Here is a 17809-nt window from a genome sequence, read left to right on the forward strand (position 1 = left end):
TCATGTTTCCAGACCCAGTGTGGCTAGTTTTTGCTGTGGGCCAAAGAGTGTTTATAAAAACCTCCAATTAGTCATCAACATTTGGAAATTGGAGATTTTACATAGGAATCTACATTTCTGACTTTTCCTAGAGATTGGACTGGCAACACGGAACCTACTTTTCCAAGAGACACCAGTTAGCTAGGGCTGAGTCATAAGTTCCCCTTTCAGAAAGGGCATGCGCTTGCCAAACTCTACAGTCCATGTGGGTTCCAGGAATCAGTTACTGGTCATCATTCTATACCTGTCTCCATTTTATTTCCTACCTGGTTCTAAGGATTTGAATTTCATAGGCTCTAGGCATTCTAACTCTTAGAGGTCCTGTTTCACATCACATTAAATATATTTAAACCACATGCCACATTTAATAGAAATTTTTGGGGAAGGGAGGAGCCAAAAAGGATTTGGTAAGAATTATAAATTTTCTCTTTTGAAAAAATATGTTTTTCCATTTTCATATTTTGGAATATATGTCTATATTTGGATATAGAAACAAAATAGATAATATACATATGTATGTAAACATATATAATACATGCATGTATAATATGTATAATATGCAATATGGTATATAATTAAATATATAATAATACAATTAATTTATATACAAGTTTTCATACACTATCATAGATCCTTTAAAAGTGCATCTGCATAAGGCACTGCCTGAATTGCTTCAGGAACCAAAGGGGCCTACAGATCTCCATAGGTGTTTGAAGTTGACCCTTGGCTTGGCACAAATTGGCATTTTAGAGATTAGAAAACCCTGGACGGTATCCCAAAGGATGAGGGAGGAATTCACTGACACCGGAGTGGGAGGAAGAGTGTGGCCTCCCATGTCTTCCTGAGGTTTAGAGTTTGGAGATTTCATTCAATAAGAGCCCTGGGTCTTGCTGGGACACTGTTTCCAAGCTTGCAGTGGGATGTTGCTGGGGTGAGGGGATGGTTCTGGGTACCAGACACATTTTAAGACCTTGTTACCTTGAGCACATTCACTTTGGAGGCATCATTACATTCAACTTAATTAATTTATTTTTAGTTACAGTTGGATTTTACATTTGCAGACTTTTAATTGAGCCATGAATTAATTTTAGATTTTGTAGCTTTCTTTTTGCAGTTTGGAGCCAATGTGTTTATTTTATTCAGAGACTCCAGCTCTTTAATTTGCCCTTGACAATTTTTTAGGCCTGAAGCATGAACCTTTGTTGACTTACAAGGATGACACCTCTTCAGTAAACAGGCTCATGGTGTCTCTGGGGTCTGTAGGATTTCTGGCCAGATGGTTAGTGCCTCTCTCTGACTGTCTACGGCTTGACTTCTCTTCCCAGTTTTTAGCAGATGATGCCCAGAGAGAGCTGGTTTTTAATATGGCTCTCCTCAAAAGCCCCTGAATTCAAATCCATAATAGCACTGTAAGTCCCCTGATGGGGTGAGAGGAACTTAGCCCAAGGAGCGTGTCTTCTTAATACAGCTCATGCAACACCCATAAGTCTCTATCTCTCCCAGTGTTGAGCAAAAACTAGAATCAACTGGGAGTTTATTAAAAAGTATATTCCCAAATTCGTCCCCATAGTTACTGAAATTTTAAGCTGGGAAAGAATTCAGGGTACCTTTTAAATTGATGGTTAAAAATATGTTTATTTTCTGTAATCTCTAAAAAAAGATAGCGTTTTTATTATAATGGTAGGCAACAAAACATAATTACCATTAACTATGCCTGTGACTTGTCACAAGTGGAAATCACAGTTATTTTTATATTACTTTACAGTGTTGGTGAATATCTTGAATTGTCTTTTATGCCCCTTTCTACTTCAGAATGATGATAGTTATGGAACCAACAACTAGGTCTTACTACTTATTATAGTAATAGAGAAGCTTATGTATTTTGATATTTCTCATTTATTTCTCTATTATAATATCTTTATAACTGCATCCTGATATTGGTGTTCTTTGTTATTTTGTGTATTTTATTTTAGGCATTAAAGCATTCTTCTGAGAAGGTGTCCATAGAGTTTACTAGACTGCCAAAGGGATCACTGTTACAAACAAAGGAAGGCTGGACTAGAGCTGAGGTCTGGCTGGTAAGCAGATCAACCCTTCAGCATTAGGAGGACGATTACAGGCTAAGGAAGGAGGTGGAGCAAAAGGCTTTGTGTGGGAAAGGACCTGGGGATTTTAAGATCAGAAGAAGCCAGGGAGGTTAGAAGCAAGGGGCATGGAAAAAGTGGAATATATGTGGTTAGTGAACTAATGGGGAGAAAGAGGGGAGTGGATTTTACTCTGTGTTATCGGAAGTAGTTGGAGGGTTTTGGCAGGGAGTGATATGATTAAGTCTGTGGAGTAGAAAGGTTTTTTTGAGGAAAGGTATTAAGTACAAAAAAATCCCACAGAATTCTAGGCATAAGTGGAATTGCCAAACTATCAGAATACAATTATCAAAACATATCATAAAATTGTTACATAAAATATGTGTATTTTAAAATGCTGGAGAGGGTGTGGAGAAAAGGGAACCCTCTTACACTGTTGGTGGGAATGCAAATTAGTACAGCCACTATGGAAAACAGTGTGGAGATTTCTTAAAAAGCTGGAAATAGAACTGCCGTATGACCCAGCAATCCCACTTCTGGGCATACACACCAAGGAAACCAGATCTGAAAGAGACACATGCACCCCAATGTTCATCGCAGCACTGTTTATAATAGCCAGGACATGGAAGCAACCCAGATGCCCATCAGCAGACGAATGGATGAGGAAGCTGTGGTACATATACACCATGGAATATTACTCAGCCATTAAAAAGAATTCATTTGAATCAGTTCTAATGAGATGGATGAAACTGGAGCCCATTATACAGAGTGAAGTAAGCCAGAAAGATAAAGACCATTACAGTATACTAACACATATATATGGACTTTAGAAAGATGGTAACGATAACCCTATATGCAAAACAGAAAAAGAGACTCAGATGTATGGAACAGACTTGTGGACTCTGGGAGAAGGCGAGGGTGGGATGTTTCAGGAGAACAGCATTGAAACATGTATATTATCTAGGGTGAAACAGATCACCAGCCTAGGTTGGGTGCATGAGACAAGTGCTCGGGTCTGGTGCACTGGGAAGACCCAGAGGGATCGGGTGGAGAGGGAGGTGGGAGGGGGGACTGGGATGGGGAGTACATGTAAATCCATGGCTAATTCATATCAATGTATAACAAAAACTACTGTAATGATGTAAAGTAATTAGCCTCCAACTAATAAAAAAAAAAAAATGTGTATTTTATTAACACATTAAATAATAAGATATAAGGTGGAGGTAACCATTAAATATTATGTAGCAAGAGTAGAAGTAGAAAAATGAGAAAATTGGAAGACTCATATTTTCTAACGTCAAAACTTTATCACAAGGCTACAATAGCGAAGATACTGTGGTTTTGGAACAAGGGGAGACATGTAGATTAGTGAAGAGAATTTACAGTCCAGAAGTAAACATTTATGTTTGTTGTCCACTGGTTTTCAAAAAGGGTGCCAAATAATTCAGTGGGGGAAAGAATGTCTGTATTAACAAATACTGGGATAATAGTGTATCTATATGTTACAGAAAAAAAGAAAGAAGAAGGTAGATACCTTCATACAAGAAACTTAAGGGCCATGGATCACAGACTTAAGCAGAAGTGCTAAAACTATAAAAACTGTTAGAAGGAAGTGTAGGAGTAAATCTTTGTGACTTTTAATTAGGCAGTGATTTCTTAAATGTGATGCCAAAAGCAAAAGTGACAAAAGAAAATAATAAATAACTTAGATTTCATTGAAATTAAAAGTTTTATGCTACAAATGAAGCCATCAAGAAAGTGAAACAGCAGCCTGCAGAATGGGAGATGATATTTGCAAATCATATATCTGATAAGGTATGCGCATCCATATACAGAAGCCTTACAACTCAATATCAAAAAGACAAAGCAATTAAAAAATGGATGAAGGATTTGAATAGCTGTATTTCTCCAAGAAGGTATGAAAGTGTTAGTCACTCAGTTGTGTCTGACTTTTTGTGACTCCATGGACTATAGCCCGCCAGGCACTTCTGTCCATGGAATTCTCCAGGCAAGAATATTGGAGTAGGATGCCGTTTCCTTCTCCACTCATCTTCCCCACCCAGGGATCGAACCTGGGTCTCCCACATTGGAGGCAAGCTCTTTACCAACTGAGTCACCAGGAAAGAAGGTATACTAATGACCAATAAACACATGAAAAGATGCTCAGTATCAATAGCTATAAGGAAAATGCACATCAAAATCACAAGATACCACTTCACACTAGAAAGGCTATAATTAAAATCACAGAGAATAATGCATGTTTGTGACAATGTGGAGAAATTGGAACCCTGTATGCATTCCTGATTGGAAATGCAAAATGGTGCAGTCACTTTGAAAAAGGTATGATAGTTTCTCAAAATGTTAGTGGAGTTAGAGTTGCATGTGATCTAGCAATTCAGTTTCTAGGTGTCTACCCAAGATAAAAGAAAGCATATGTCTGTGTAAAAACTTGCATTCAGGTATTCACAGCAGCATTATTCATAATAGCCAAAAAGTGGAAACAACTCAAATGTCCATCACCTTCTGAACTGAAAAAGGAACTGTGGCACAGCCATATAATCAATGGCACTGGACAGTAAAAAGGAGTGAAATACGGATGCAAACTGCAACTTGGATGAACCTCAAAAACATTATGCTATGTCTAAGAATCCAGTCACAGAATAGCATGTATTGTATAATTACACAAATAGGCAGAGGCAGAACATAGACAAGGAGTTACCTGGGGCTGGGAAAGTGGGGTTAAAGTGGGAAAGTGACTTTTAATGAGTTTAGGATTTCCTTTTATGGTGATATAAATGTTCTGAAATTAGAGATTGATGGTGGTTGTTGAACTCTGTGGCTATGCTAAACATTAAATTGAATTTTACAATTTAAATGGGTGAATTCCTAGAATGTAAATGACATCTCAGTAGAGCTGCTAAAAAGGAAAAGAACAGAACCAGAGAAGCCATAGTTAGATGTTTCTAAATAGGAGAGAGGTATCAATAGCTTGGATTGGAGGGCAGTTGTGTTGATGGAGAGAAGTGGATAGATTTGGGACCTCTATATTTTTGTAGTAGAGCTATAAGACTTGCTAGAGGAGTGGATATAGTGTGGGGAAGAGAAACCTTAGAGGTGGAGCAGGTGTGACTCTAGTGGCATGGTCCTGTCCCGTTCTACATATCTATCATTCTATAGCTGAGTGGTCTATGAACATATCCAGTTGGGTTATTTGGGGTCTAGCTGGCTTGCTTATGGCATGGGGAACTGATGAGACCAAACTACGGTTACATGCCTGATGATGCAGTATCTACTTTGCTAGAAAACAGAGGAAGTGTCCAGGATTCAGTGAGAATGTCTCTGAATTTCCTCTTCAATTCTGGAAAAGTTGGCTATTTGCAGGGCTCTTGAAGAGTAACAACCATTTTAGCCCCAAATGTTTCTATACAGGTCAAAATAGTTTTTCTTCCTCATAAGCATTTTCTCTGAGAGTCGAGGGTCTGCTTTCAAGTTTAAAGCAGCTTTATAGTGGTATCGTCTCTTTTAAACCTGGATCAGAAGGTGAATGTTCTGGAGAGACTAAAATCACCTGGGTAACCGTTACAAAAGAGACACGTGCATTTAAAGACCACAGCACTACTGAGATAGGGAACTTTCAGTGTAAATTCAGCCAAAGCTGAAAGCCTTTATTTCCTTCCCGCTCTGTTTTTCTTCATGAGAAACAGGAACAGATATTTGAAGAGGGGGTGAGTTTCAAAACCCAAGCGATTTTTTTTTTTTCATAAGAATCCAGCTCAAACATAATCACTGAGAGATTTGTGAAATACATGGTCACCCTGAAAGAAGATGCTAACTTTGCTAAAAGGGACAGATTGCCACCCAGGATCCTTGTTTTATTTCTGAAAACATGTGAGCACTGAGTCTAGTCAGGGGATCTGGAAGACAGAGCGAACTGCAGGTTCATGCAAGAGAAAGCGAAGCTGCCTAGGCTACTGAAGTCTTTTTACTCCCAAGATAGAGGACCACTGGCAAAACATGAGAGTAAAATTCCTTTGAAGAAGGACCATTACCTGAATGGAATGCAGTATTTGAGCATGTGAGGTAGGCTAAAAAGGCGAAAGGACGCACAGTGTCCGCTTATAGACCTGGGTTCCAAGTCACTTAATCAGTGGAAGGCAGTGTAACTTCATGGTCATGAGCACCAGCTCCTTGACCAGACCACCTGGATTCAAATCTCTTGTTTTTTGCTTATGGTCTGCATGTCAATAGGCAAATTACATAACTGTTCTATGCTATAGATTCTGTATCTTATAATGCAGACATGCATGCTAAATCACTTCAGTCATGCCTGGACTCTTTTTGACGCCATGGACTGTAGCCCACCAGCCTCCTCTGTCCATGGGATTCTCCAGGCAAGAATACTGGAATGCATTGCCATGCCCTTCTCCTGGGGATCTTCCCAACCCAGGGATCGAACCCAAGTTCTCTTATATCTCTGGCATTGACAGGTGGGTTCTTTAACCACTAGTGCCACTTATGGGAAGCTCATAAATACAGATAATACTACCTAACTCATAGGGTTGCTTTGAGGATTAAATGGGTTTGTGCCTCAGAATGTTTATAACAGTACCTTGGCACACAGTATATGTTTAATAAATATTAGCTATTATCATCTATTGAGTATCTCTTACGTCCCAGCAAATGTATTATACTCGATTCTGGGATTGCAGTAGTAGACAAGATAGAAAATATCTGTGTGCTTATAGAGCTTATAGGTGATTAGAGTATAACTTGCACAAACATCCTCAAGGCATATGTGATCCAGAGGCAAGAGATACAATTCAGAGCTGCCCAGCTTCCAGTTCTTCTGTGATAATAGAGAGTTTATTTATGACAAAGATGTGGAGCCTGGATGCATGCACATAAAAGTCAAAAAGTGATTCTCAAATGTGGGCAGAATCGTGGCTGCCTGAATGAATCACTGTTACTCATGGGAGTTGTTAGGGGTGGAAATAAGTCTGTGAATCTCTGGCTCCAACCTCAGGAGGTGCTGTGTGTGCCAAGGTTTGTGTGTTCCTGGTTTGTGAGTCACTATCCCAGGAAAGTGAAAGTGTTAGTTTCTCAGTCATGTCTGACTCTGTGTGACCCCATGGCTGTAGCCTGCCAGGCTCCTCTGTCCATGGAATTCTCCAGACAAGATTACTGGAGTGGGTAGCTACTCCCTTCTCCAGGGGATCTTCCCAAACCAGTGATTGAACTCAGGGCCTCTGCCTTGTAGGCAGATTCTTTACCATCTGAGCCTAAGGCTTGCCTGTTAGCTTAGTGGTAAAGAATCTACTTGCAATGTAGGAGAAAAAAGAAAGAAAGAAAGTTGCAGGCAGATGGCCATCAGGGAAGCCCTGCAATGTAGGGGATGTGGGTTCAATCTCTTCATGGGGGTGGGGTGGAGGTGGGGGAGATCCCTTGAAGAAAGAAATGGCAACCCACTCTAGTATTTTGGCCTGGGAAATCCCAAGGACAGAGGAGCCTGGCAGGCTACAGTCCAAAGGAGGGGTTGCAAAGGAATTGGACATGACTTAGTGACAAACAACAGAAACAGTTCTAGGAAAGAGAAGGAGTGAATTGAGAGGCAGGTTTTCTATAGGGAATTAGAGTTGTGGCTGTTTCAGATTTTCTGCCTCCTTACAGTCCCATTGCTTCTTTCTCATTTAACCCCTACTGGGAATGGAGAGCTAGCATAATGATGCCCTGTCAGTATTTGTTAGGAGACGGGATCAGTATTAGCCAGGTTTAATGATTGAGGAAAACCAGGAAGACCTCAGTCTTCTCTAAAGTGCAGAGTTACTACCAGTGGTGACAAATCCGTTATCACTGTCCCAGGATGAAACCTGGACTGAGTTTCCAGGATCTTGACAGATAGGCCTCTGGTAGAGGGACTGAAGGGTCATTCAATTATATATATATATATGTATATATATATATATATATATATACATATATATATATAATTATTTTCTGCCATCCTCTGGTATCCATGTATATTCTTCATCAACTACCTGTCAGATTACTTTCTTTAGAGTAATATCATCTATCTTCTCACCTCTGTTATGTTGGGGGAAGGATAATTAAAGTCTTACTTGAACTTCTACTGGTTATATCCTACTGTCTTCTGCCAGTCCCAATCCAGAGAAGCTGAGTCAATTACTTATTATGATTCTCGAAGAAAATTCCTGAAGAAAATAGAATCTGCCATGAGATGGGTAATTAAACAACAACAGCAACAAGCCCATGCCTGGTAGAGGTTATGCACTGATTACAAAATAGTCCAATGTATGTGTTTATGAAAGTCCCCATATTATTTCTCTAGCTAGTGAAAACTCAACTTTATGATAAATCCATTTATCCTATCACATAATGGGGGGCAGAAAAATATTAAGTTCAGCAGTCAGGAAACATAATCTATTACCTTCTAAGGCTCAGTTTCCTCATCTGAAAAATGGGAATTCTAATACCTAACTCATGGAATTTTTATGAGAATCATGAGAGGTATTTAAAATTACTGAGTAAACTTTGAAAGGCCACACAAATATAAGGGATCATTTTATGATATGTCCTCACAATTTCACCCTTCTCTTGGTGGTTGCCACCCAGAGTCTTGATGCTGGTAGGTTGACTGAATTACTAGAATGATCTGGCTCAAGTAATGTTTTCTGTTTTTTTTCTCTATCCTAGCTTTTGTAGAGCTATTGCTTACTACAACTGTGTGGCCCACGTGATCCATCTAAATTATAAATTGTAAATGTGACCATGTTGTCGCATTATTTAAAAAATCATCAATTACTCCCAAATGTACATTGAAGGGAATTTAACCTCCTCAGTTGCCTTCTATCTCTGACTGCCTTTTCTGTCCTCTGGTTTCATGCCTAAGGTCTAGTGATACCACCTTCCAGTCTATATCTGCCCCATCTTTCCCCACCCTGACCCCAACCCCAGAAACACAGGGCATTTGATTTAATGCTTTGGTGCAGTTATTCATGCTGTCCGCTCTGTCTGAAAGGTCTTTCCAACATCTTCCACCTGGCTGGAAGATGGATTTCGTCCCACAATGTTCAATTCAACCATCATCTCCTCTAGGAAGCTTTCCCCAAGCCCTAGATCCAGCTAAGTAAAGAACCAGACTCAGTGTTCCCAGAGCCCCAGGGCCTCTGCCTTGTCGTCGTGCTTGCCTTGTAATCTTGAAATGATCTGTTACTGTAACTAGACCTCCTTGGAGGCAGACATGATATCTTCTGTATCATAATTTCCCTGGTATGTAGCACAATGCTTGAGACAGGAGGTACTCAGTATAAACTGAACTGAATTTTTTTTGCAAACTCTTGGTATCAATTACTGTCCAAACAAAAACAGCAAAGTGCTCTTATTATTGAAAACAGAGGCATTCCAATACAGCTCATTCTTTGTACAGAGGACGGCAGGGCTGACGAGCTGGATAGGGAACAATGAGGCCAATCAGAGAGCAGCAAGAGCAGGAATTGCTACCACCCTAGGGTGAGGTGGGTTTCCCTAGGGCTCAGACAATAAAGATTCTGCTTGCAATTTGGGAGACCTAGGTTCAATCCCCGAGTTGGGTAGATCTCCTGGAGAAGGGAATGGTAACCCACTCCAGTATTCTTGCCTGGAGAATTCTGTGGGCTAGAGGAGCTACAGTCCATGAGATCGCAAAGAGTCGGACATGACTGAGCAACTAACACAACACAACATAGGGGGAGGTGGGGTTGCTAGGACTACAGGGTTGAGGCCTCCAGGTAGAAGCCAGAGCCAAGGAGGGTCATCTGGAGGGAGTGAATATTTTTCAGCTGTGATGCATATGCACAATGATGGTGACTTGCAGATTACATCCCCACGAATGTGACGGACGTGCCCAGGGTTATTAGCCATTGCCAAGTGCATGCCTCTTCTCCTTTCCCATGACTCAAGAAGGACACTGGGATTCACAGAAGAGTGGCATTGTTATGGGAGACAGAGAAGAGATAAATCACCTATGACGGAGATACATTTCATAACCAACCCAACTGTCCCAGTTTCCTGCCACCAAGGGACTGAGAACCAGCAGTTGTGGTTAAAATATTCTTACTTCCTGCATAAATGAAGCAAGCTGATGTCTAAAATTAGAGTGGAAAATTGAAGGAGGATTTAAGAGAATTCATGTGAGAAGGATTTTTGCCTCACCTCTTTATGTATTTCAGCTGAAAGGATTATATTTTTTATGGACAATCGCCCTAAATATAAACTTTAACATGTCTGTGTATATATCATCTATATTGTATTACAGAGAGAAAACATTTCAAGAGGACAAAATTTGTGCAGAACTTATGGTTCATGCATGTTCAACCCACAGGGATACAGTATGTTGTTCCTGTGATTCTGATACATCCTTGTACTATTTTTTTTTTCACATTACAACTAGTTTTTAAAAATATAGAATGACCTCTGTTTTTGTTGTTGTTGTTTTTTTTTTGTTGTTGTTGTTTTTAGCATTAGGAAATCCTTGTGTTTTTTGGTTACTCTGGGCTATTGTGAAAGATCTCATTACTTTAAAGGAGTTAAATCTTTACAGAGATCAAGTTACGAACAATGCCCATTCCTCTTCAGAACTGGTATTATATTTTTAGAATTCAGGGGAAAAAGTAAAATACCATAAAAATAAACAAATCTTGCTTATGTTCATGATTCTTTAATCACGTGAATGCTGAATACATAAAATATCTCCTATTGTTAAAATCTCTGTTTGCCACTTAAAAATACTCAAGAGTATCCTATTTTATCTTCAGCATGTTACACATCAGAACTTATAAACAAATTTATTTATTTGCTTACTTGCTTGTTATCATTCTCCATCCCCAGTGGTGAGGACAAAGGTCCTTCTTGTCTTATTCTTTGATCTGTACTCTGTGCTTTGGAACATTGCCTGGCACACAGAAGTGGGTTAATAGATACATTTCAATGACTCACCACATTCCTTTTTGCATCACTCCTGAATGAAATATGAGAAAGATGAAGAGATTGACCTTACTGGCAAATTCTTTCCAAGGTCTAAAAGGTGTTGTCTAGACCTTGCTCCACTCCACTGAGCTGGGCCAAACCTTGAACAACTACTTGTGCGTGCAGGAACTCCAAGAAGAGGGAGCCTGTGAGCCTGATAATTGCAAGCTATTTCTCAGTGTTGCCAAAAGGTCACCACTATCAATTATGACATATATTTGAAGAAAAGGAAGTCCTGTCTATATGGCAATATATTCTACATTGTCTAATTTGTTTGCTGTAATAAGGCCAGGCTTAGTTATTGATGAATCAATCATCCATGCCTTGTATGCTGATGACACCACCTAAGTCCCTCTCTCAAGATAATGGTATTGCATATGGAGATTGGTGCTGGGCCATATATTATTAAACTCCATAAACATGTTGAACATTAATTGCTACTGCTGTGCAAGAAAACATTTTTTTTCCTTTTTGTGGTGGAGAGTTAAGTAATTTATACAGGATGACTCAAGCCGTGTCTCTAGGCAGCCAGTGAAATGCTGCTAAATCAATCCATATGGCCGTGTCTGCAAGAGAATCAATTGGATGACCTGCATGGGTGAATGATACAGGGCGCCTGAGCCACGCTGAGTTCTTTCTTTCTGTAAATGGACAAGCCCTGGAGGTTATGTCTCTACATACCTCATGGGAAAGAAAGTAGAAACAATTACAAGGTCAATTGAAACAAAAAATAAATGCTCATCTCAATCAATTCACACGAAGAGAACTTTTCCTAGATTTTCTTTTCTGTGTGTGTTCTCCCTCCTGCAACCAGATAATGGTCTTAATGCTCCATTTCACTTTTCTGGGACCAAATTAGGCTTGGTTCAGAGGAAATAAACAGCTTACTAGAAAGACAGAGCATGAGGCCTGAGGCTGGGCCTGGGGCAGGGGATCTGAGCTGTGAGTTCTCCGGAGAACCATATACCAAGTCAATGGTGTCCTCTGATTACTTTCTTTCTGTGTCCTACAGTCTTGCTTTAACTCTTTGACTTTATTTTTATCATTGTCTTATAACTCATTTATTAGCTTTAAAATTGTTTCGGAGAGCAGCTTGTGAAAAATGTGATCAAGGAAAGCAACTGCTTTCTCCCTTTCTCTCTGTCTCCCCCACATTTTGGCTTTATGTCTGGCTTGGTTGGTCTGTACTTCACTGGGGAGTGAGAACACTTCCTTAATTATTAATATGTATAGGATGAGATGGTTGAATGGCATCACCAATTCAATGGAAATGAACTTGGGCGAACTCAAGGAGATGGTGAGGGACAGGGAGGGCTGGCGTGTTGCAGTCCATGGGGTCGCAAAGAGTCAGACACAACTTAGAGACTGAGCAACGACAACATATTATATATATAATATTAATATAACAAAATTATATATTAATATGGTTGGAGAAGGAAATGGCACCCCACTCCAGTGCTCTTGCCTGGAAAATTCCATGGATGGAGGAGCCTGGTTGCCTACAGTCCATGGGATCACGAAGAGTCGGACACGACTGAGCGAGTTCATTTTCACTTTTCACTTTCATTCATTGGACAAGGAAATGGCAACCCACTCCAGTGTTCTTGCCTGGAGAATCCCAGGGACAGGGAGCCTGGTGGGCTGCCGTCTGTGGGGTCACACAGAGTCGGACACGACTGAAGCGACTTAGCAGTAGCTGCAGCGTATTAATATGATAATAATAAGGGTTCATCTACATTTTCTAAATGAAAAGATGCATGATAGATTCAAAGTTTTGCCTTCCTTTTGCATCCACATATGATGTTTATGTAGAGTGGTAGACTGAAGAATAATCTGATTTACATGGATTTATCAAACTTTGGTAATGCATAGTTCTTAACAGAAACCTACTTGGACAATATCTTAAATTTTCTTTGATTAGTGTTAAAGAAAATGGATTCATACTGAATGCAGGGCAGACTCAATCCACAGGAGTCTTTTGATTGTTGACTTTCCATTAGGAAGCATGAATTGGAAAATCTGGAAGACTCATGTTTTAGCTGTGTTTTGTAAAAGATACTTATTGTTTTCCTTCATCCAACCCTAATTCTGGTATCATTATTTCCTCTTTTAATGGGAGGGCAGGGGGAGTTGCGGGATCACTTTTATTTAATTCTGATCGGGGAGACTACTGCACTAACCACAAGGGCATAGAGGTGATTGTGTGACCTAGATTTGCTTTATCATAGTACCCCATCCCCTGGGTTAGGGTTAGGGTTATGCTTATAGTGATTGGTCCATGGATGGGTTTGAGACTCAAACCAAGTCAATGAGAATTTTTGCATAGAGTTTTCTACATGAAAACACTTTTTATCTCTTCTCAGATTGCTAGCTGAGCTGGAACAAGCCTGGAGTTGTCTAACTGTGCCTTCCCCAGGACTCGCTTGGCCCAACCTCACTCATGGAGAAAATGTACTGTAAGGAGGGAGTGAGGGCAACACATATGAGAAGAAGAGGTGGGAGGGGAGAGAGACAGAGAAAGAAAGATAGAGACACAGACAGACAGAGTACAAACATGAGAGTGAATGAAAGTGTGTAAATGCCCACTTTCCATCATTCCTTGAAGCCAGACCCTCTTCTCCACTCCCCTTGTTTTGTATGCTCATCACCTTTCATCTGACTTTAAGTTAGCTTTCTGTCCCTTTTAATCAGACAGCTTCAGATTAACAGGTAACATCCGATATTAAGCACTGATCACTGCTTTACTTTCCTATGGATTGCCATCAAGTCCGGGTTTTGGCAAGAGCTGGGACTCAGAGCAAATAGAATGACTCTGGGGTGTAGCCTGCCTATAGAGAATTCTAGGCAGCTCTGTAGCAGACAGTGAGGAGAAGGTGGCAGAAAGTTGCATTTACACCTCAACCTTAGATACAAGTAACTCGTCATCTCAAGTGACATTGTGATATTCTTCTGTCATCCCCTGAATCTTTTAGGACATGACTTTTCTTTCCCTCAGTTCCTTTTTATTTTTCATTTTTCATATACAGCTGTCAACAGATGCTTCTTTATTTTCTTGCTCATGCCTCTGATTTCTGTGTCCTATATTTTGAAAGATATATGCATAAATGGTAATTATTATCAAGCCAAGGAGACTATTACTTTTGAGATATTGGGTAAAGTGCAGGGGAAAATATATTTCTCCTAGCTTTCTCAGAGTGAAAGAAGATCCTCAGGCATGATTATTTGATAATTCAGTGACTAAAACATTTGTTTTTGTCCCTGATCTCTGACTTCTACAGATTTTTGACTACACTTTGGGAAGGTTAGTCTGCCTTCTCTGCAGAAGGCTCCAGGTCTGACCTCAGGCTTGTCTTATGGCCTTGGAAATGTGAATCATGGCTGTGAGGATTCAAGAGGTGAGGATGAGGAGAGTGTCTCTTCTGTTCACTTCCTCAAACTCTGTCATCATCTTTCAGATGGTTCACGGTCCTGCTGAGTTGTGTGCTGGCTCATTTCTTGGTTATGGGGCCACCTCTGATAGCTAGTGAGAAGGAATGCAGAGGAGAGAGCCCTTCAAGGTGATTTGAAAGCTGAGGTCTCCTACTTATCACCCTTGTTGCCAGAAGCACAGTTTCATTATAACATTTACTCCGGAGGAGACTGATGAGGGGTGGAAGAAGAGCTGGATTCAGAGAGACTGGGATGGAGCGTCAGCTTTGCTTTAATTCACTCTGAGGCTCTGGGTATGTTCCTTACTTTTACCAACTGGCAGATTAAGCTTTTTTGTAATGAAGAAGATGGCAGTACCTGCTTCATGAGATTATTTTATGAACTGAAATAAAGATGAGGCAGTAAATATGAAAGTAGTCTGTGGATGGATGCACGTGGCTCAACACAAAGTTGTGTTCTAAATAGCACCATTTAGGAGAACAACACAACCAAAATCAACTCTGCTCAGTGGAAGATGTTAATTTGAAAGAAAAAAAAATTTACTAGGAAACAGCCAGTTGTGGTGGTAGAAGATGCTGCATTCAGCATCTTTGCATGGTTTTAAATTGAAAAACTATGTCTATACCAGTAAAGTGAAAGTGAAGTGTTAGTTGCTCATTCATGTCCGAATCTTTGCGACTCCATGGACTATAGCCCCCCGGCTCCTCTGTTCATGGGATTCTCTAGGCAAGAATACTGGAATGGGGAGCCATTCCCTTCTCCAAGGGATCTTCCCCACCCAAGGATCAAACCCGGGTTTCTTGCATTGCAGGCAGATTCTTTATCATCTGAGCCACCAGGGTGGGACAGGCGAAAACTGTACTGAGCTAACAGATGCATTCATTGTAAGAAGTAATCTCTATACTTACAATTTATCCATATGTATCCACTAATTTGGTGTATTCTGAATTATTGAGTCACAACACATAATTTCAGAAAACTCAGAGCTGATGTGTAGACACTTGCAGTTGTACTGATTAGTGTGGCCACTGCTGTTTTCTCTAGGGAGAAGTTGAGATATCAATCTCCTTCTTTGCAACATGTGGACCTTTATACCACACACATGTGTGCACGTGTACACACATGCACACACACCCACACTCTTGACAGAGGACTGAAGTACTGAAGCTTCTGTGATAAGAATTAGTTACACTCAGAATTTGCATACCTTGGAGTCTGACTTTTCCTGGACTGTGAAAATTGCTGGTGGCCTCAGTTATTAAGTCAGATGATGTTCCCTGTCGAGGGCGTTATAAATGGACATATGCAAACCCTGGGGGATGATGAGGAGAGGAAAGGATTGCGGTGTTCAGTTTCAAAACTTCACGTGACAATGATGTGCTGTCTCTCACAGGCCTACTGACCTATTGCAGAACTGCTCAGGTGTCATGGACTCATGATGAAATGACCATTATCATGCATCACAGTTCTTTGGTTTTTCTCATGGATAATTTTGAAAAACAGCCCCAGAACAGTTAGTTTAGAAAATAGCAACAACAACAACTTCATGCCAGAAGAGTTCTGGAAATAAAAATAATATCCTTTTTCCTCAGTTTCTTCTCCAGATAAGTAAAAAACTAAGAGGTGACTGTCGGAGAGCAGATTATAAGGGGTAGTCAGAAGACATTTTAGAAATAGAGTTTCTAAACTCTATTTACATGTGTACACGATGCTTCTATCAACACAAGAAGACCTGGATGTTTATTAATGCAGAAGAATGTTAAGTAACCAATTCTTGAGAACTGGGACTATTTGGTAGAAATAAGCAGATGAATACATGGCAGACAGCAACAAATAGTTATATGTGCACAGCATCATGTGATCCTTTAAATACTTCTCCAAGAAAGGAAAGCAGCAAAACAAATAGAATCTCCTCTCACTGAGTGTGGTTAAGAAATAATAAACAAGAAAATTCCATGGAAGGCAATGTTCCTGTTGCAAATGATTTTGTTTTTCAAGTGTTTAATGTCATCTAAGTTCAAAACACTGGCTTATCAGCTCCTTGGAGGAGGAACAGGAAGGAAGAAAGAGTCACTGGAAGACCTAGAGAAAATGCAATAGAAGGAGATGGAGAAAGAAGTAAAGGAGGGAAGGTGAAGGGGATACTGAGGAGGTGGGGGAGGGAGTGAAGGGAGCTGCAGGAGCCTACCTGGAAAGGATGGGGTCCACTGGGGAACCCGTGTTTTGGGAATCCGTTTTGTTGGGAATCTGATGTCCCAGTGGTCTTAGTTATGTTTCTTTTCAGAGTATCCATCTCTCTTAAACTTCTAAGAGATGCCCAGGTCTCAGGTGGGAATACATAAACTTCCCTCCAATACAGACTTCTCTCTAATACCTGCTTTGCACTCATTAGGAAGGTTTTGCTCACGGAGACTCCCTCTCCGCCTTTCTAATGTTGAAGATGGGGAGGCTGTGAAGGGCAGGGTTTCATGTTGAGTCTGTCTGGGATGAATCCCTTTGGAACTTTCTCTCTGTGTGAGAAAAACCAGAGTTCCAAATTATAGGTCTGAGCCCAGTAGAAATCTTGAGTAGATGCAGAAATACCATCTTTATCACAAAGACCTTCTTCTGTAAAGCACACTGGAAGTATGTCTTACTAGAAGATGCATGTGTAGATATCTAGACTCTTGATGCAATTCTTTGAATTACTGACCACCTGTCTTAGTCAAGAATGATTAGCCTGTGTTGAGGAAATAAATGAACCCTGAGGTCTTGATGGCTGAATACATTTATTTCCTGCTCATGCAACTGGTTGGGACAACTTTCCAGGCAGGTATCTTGTTTTCTTCATGTGGCTCTGCTATCTCAACATGAAGCCTCCACAGTCAACAGAACAGAGAAGAAAATGATAAGACTCTTTCATTGCCTCAGCCTAGTAGTGATCCATGTCACTCTTGTTCATCTCATTGGCAGGGCCTAGTGTCATGACCCTGTCTACCTGCGAAGGGTTAAAAGACTTCCTAAACCCAGACTTTGCACAGGTCTCCTGACTCTCTGCCAGTTTTTTCCCTCCATTATACCATTGTCCACAGTGATGATCAGGTGCCTAGGACTCAGCACTTTGAGATGCTCATCCCTGCGCCCCACCTCTGCTCTGTCATGGTATTAGGCATGGGTCTCAAATGAATTGCCTGTTTTGAACCACTTAGTGTTGTCTCTGAGAGGGCATACTGTTTCCTGAGGGATTTGGGAAAATG

The 17809-nt window shown here is 40.4% G+C and overlaps 1 long non-coding RNA gene across 1 annotated transcript in view; it reads left to right on the top strand.

Moving 5' to 3' along the window:
- The first annotated feature begins 324 nt into the window (after positions 1-324).
- Positions 325-17809, top strand: part of LOC110150454 (uncharacterized) — a 33126-nt gene continuing 15641 nt past the window's right edge. Inside the window, exons 1-2 of the long non-coding RNA XR_002317731.2 lie at positions 325-446; positions 2013-2117. This is a non-coding gene — a long non-coding RNA (uncharacterized lncRNA). The remainder of the gene's footprint in view (positions 447-2012; positions 2118-17809) is intronic.

The sequence above is a fragment of the Odocoileus virginianus genome, chromosome 30 (genome assembly GCF_023699985.2).
Source record: "Odocoileus virginianus isolate 20LAN1187 ecotype Illinois chromosome 30, Ovbor_1.2, whole genome shotgun sequence".
NCBI lineage: Eukaryota > Metazoa > Chordata > Mammalia > Artiodactyla > Cervidae > Odocoileus > Odocoileus virginianus.